This window comes from Schistocerca gregaria, unplaced genomic scaffold, assembly GCF_023897955.1.
Source record: "Schistocerca gregaria isolate iqSchGreg1 unplaced genomic scaffold, iqSchGreg1.2 ptg000280l, whole genome shotgun sequence".
NCBI lineage: Eukaryota > Metazoa > Arthropoda > Insecta > Orthoptera > Acrididae > Schistocerca > Schistocerca gregaria.
This window is the reverse complement of record NW_026061773.1, coordinates 2,482,502-2,486,170: the sequence shown is the minus strand read 5'-3', so window position 1 is coordinate 2,486,170 and position 3,669 is coordinate 2,482,502.

Below are 3,669 nucleotides of genomic sequence, written 5' to 3'. Positions count from 1 at the left end.
AACTTAGAAGCTTCATCTGTGTTCTACTATGGTGATTTTAGTGTCTCCGCATACCGCAGCACGCGACATAGCTTTGCAGACGGTAAGTACAACCGTTTCAGAGAGAAGAGCGGCCAATGTGACGATCTGGCTTTAAGTCGATTCGATAACAAATGACGAAAACGGACGGATTTCTCAGGTTTGTACTACATATGAACACCTTTCACATTCTCCCGTGCAACTCGGCTGCTAGTCCTCCTTTCATGCAGAATCTTAAGGTCCTAGCTCATGTCCAAGGCACCAAAGCCAGCTAAAAAGTCAATAATCAATACGTAAAACTTGAATTCTACTACTTCTTACTGGCTATTACATCAACTTAGAAGCTTCATCTGTGTTCTACTACGTTGCTTTTAGTTTCTCCGCATAGCGCAGCACGCGACATAGCTTTGCAGACGATAAGTACAACCGTTTCAGAGAGAAGAGCGCACAATGTGACGATCTGGCTTTAAGTCGATTCGATAACAAATGACGAAAACGGACGGATTCCTCAGGTTTTTACTACATATGAACACTTTTCACATTCTCCCGTGGAACTCGGCTGCTAGTCCACCTTTCATGCAGAATCTTAAGGTCCTAGCTCATGTCCAATGCACCAAAGACAGCTGAAAAGTCAATAATCGATACCTAAAACTTGAATTGTACTACTTCCTACTGGATATTACATCATTTTAGAAGCTTCATCTTTGTTCTACTGCGGTGATTTTAGTGTCACCACATACCGCAGCACGTGACATAGCTTTGCAGACGATAAGTACAACCGCTTCAGAGAGAAGAGCGGCCAATGTGACGATCTGGCTTTAAGTCGATTCGATAACAAATGACGAAAAAGGACGGATTTCTCAGGTTATTACTGCATATGAACATTTTTCACATTCTCCCGTGCAACTCGGCTGCTAGTCCTCCTTTCATGCAGAATCTTAAGGTCCTAGCACATGTCCAAGGCACCAAAGCCAGCTAAAATTCAATATTCGATACCTAAAACTTGAATTGTACTACTTCTTATTGGGTATTACATCAACTTCGAAGCTTCATCTGTGTTCTACTATGGTGCTTTTAGTGTCTCCACATACCGCAGCACGCGACATAGCTTTGCAGACGATAAGTACAAACGTTTCAGTGAGAAGAGCGGCCAATGTGACGATCTGGCTTTAAGTCAATTCGATAACAAATGACGAAAACGGACGGATTTCTCAGGTTTTTACTACATATGAACACTTTTCACATTCTTCCGTGCAACTCGGCTGCTAGTCCTGATTTCATGCAGAATCTTAAGGTCCAGGCTCATGACCAAGGCACCAAAGCCAGCTAAAAGGTCAATATTCAATACCTAAAACTTGAATTGTACTACTTCTTACTGGCTATTACATCAACTTCGAAGCTTCATCTGTGTTCTACTATGGTGCTTTTAGTGTCTCAGTATACCGCAGCACGCGACATAGCTTTGCAGACGATAAGTACAACCGTTTCAGAGAGAAGAGCGGCCAATGTGACGATCTGGCTTTAAGTCGATTCGATAACAAATGACGAAAACGGACGTATTTCTCAGGTTTTACTACATATGAACACTTTTCACATTCTCCCGTGCAACTCGGCTGCTAGTTCTCCTTCATGCAAAATCTTAAGTTCCTAGCTCGTGTCCAAGGCACCAAAGAAGGGTAAAAAGTCAATAACCGATACCTAAAACTTGAATTGTACTACTTCTTACTGGCAATTACATCAACTTCGAAGCTTCATCTGTGTTCTACTATGGTGCTTTTAGTGTCTCAGCATACCGCAGCACGCGACATAGTTTTGCAGACGATAAGTACAACCGTTTCAGAGAGAAGAGCGGCCAATGTGACGATGTGGCTTTAAGTCGATTCGATAACAAATGACGAAAACCGACGGATGTCTCATTTTTTTACTACATATGAACATTTTTCACATTCTCCCGTGCAACTCGTCTGCTAGTCCTCCTTTCATGCAGAATCTTAAGGTCCTAGCTCATGTCCAAGGCACCAAAGCCAACTAAAAGGTCAATATTCAATACCTAAAACTTGAATTGTACTACTTCTTACTGGCTATTACATCAACTTAGAAGCTTGATCTGTATTCTACTATGGTGCTTTTAGTGTCTCCGAATACCGCAGTACGCGACATAGCTTTGCAGACGATAAGTACAACCGTTTCAGAGAGAAGAGCGGCCAATTTGACGATCAGGCTTTAAGTCGATTCGTTAACAAATGACGAAAACTGACGGATTTCTCAGGTTTTTACTACATATGAACACTCTTCACATTCTCCCGTGCAACTCGGCTGCTTGTCCTCCTTTCATGCAGAATCTTAAGGTCCTAGCACATGTCTAAGGCACCAAAGCCAGCTAAAAGGTCAATATTCAATACCTAAAACTTGAATTGTACTACTTCTTACTGGCTATTACATCAACTTCGAAGCTTCATCTGTGTTCTACTATGGTGCTTTTAGTGTCTCAGCATACCGCAGCACGCGACATAGGTTTGCAGACGATAAGTACAACCGTTTCAGAGAGAAGAGCGGCCAATGTGACGATCTGGCTTTAAGTCGATTCGATAACAAATGACGAAAACGTACGGATTTCTCAGGTTTTTACTACATATGAACACTTTTCACATTCTCCCGTGCAACTCGGCTGCTAGTCCTCCTTACATGCAGAATCTTAAAGTCCTAGCTCATGTCCAAGGCACAAAAAGCTAGCTAAAAAGTCAATAATCGATTCCTAAAACTTGAATTGTACTACTTCTTACTGGCTATTACATCAACTTAGATGCTTCATCTGTGTTCTACTATGGTGATTTTAGTGTCTCCACATACCGCTGCACGCGACATAGTATTGCAGACGATATGTACAAACGTTTCAGAGAGAAGAGCGGCCAATGTGACCATCTGGCTTTAAGTCGATTCGATAACAAATGACGAAAACGGACGGACTTCTCAGGTTTTTACTACATATGAACACTTTTCACATTCTCCCGTGCAAATCGGCTGCTAGTCCTCCTTTCATGCAGAATCTTAAGGTCCTAGCTCATGTCCAAGGTACCAAAGCCAGCTAAAGAGTCAATATTAGATACCTAAAACTTGAATTGTTCTACTTCTTACTGGCTATTGCATCAACTTAGAAGCTTCATCTGTGTTCTACTATGGTGATTTTAGTGTCTCCGCATACCGCAGCACGCGACATAGCTTTGCAGACGGTAAGTACAACCGTTTCAGAGAGAAGAGCGGCCAATGTGACGATCTGGCTTTAAGTCGATTCGATAACAAATGACGAAAACGGACGGATTTCTCAGGTTTGTACTACATATGAACACTTTTCACATTCTCCCGTGCAACTCGGCTGCTAGTCCTCCTTTCATGCAGAATCTTAAGGTCCTAGCTCATGTCCAAGGCACCAAAGCCAGCTAAAAAGTCAATAACCGATACCTAAAACTTGAATTGTACTACTTCTTACTGGCTATTACATCATCTTAGGAGCTTCATCTGTGTTCTACTATCGTGCTTTTAGTGTTTCCGAATACCGCCGTACGCGACATAGCTTTGCAGACGATAAGTACAACCGTTTCAGAGAGAAGAGCGGCCAATGTAACGATCTGGCTTTAAGTCGATTCGATAACA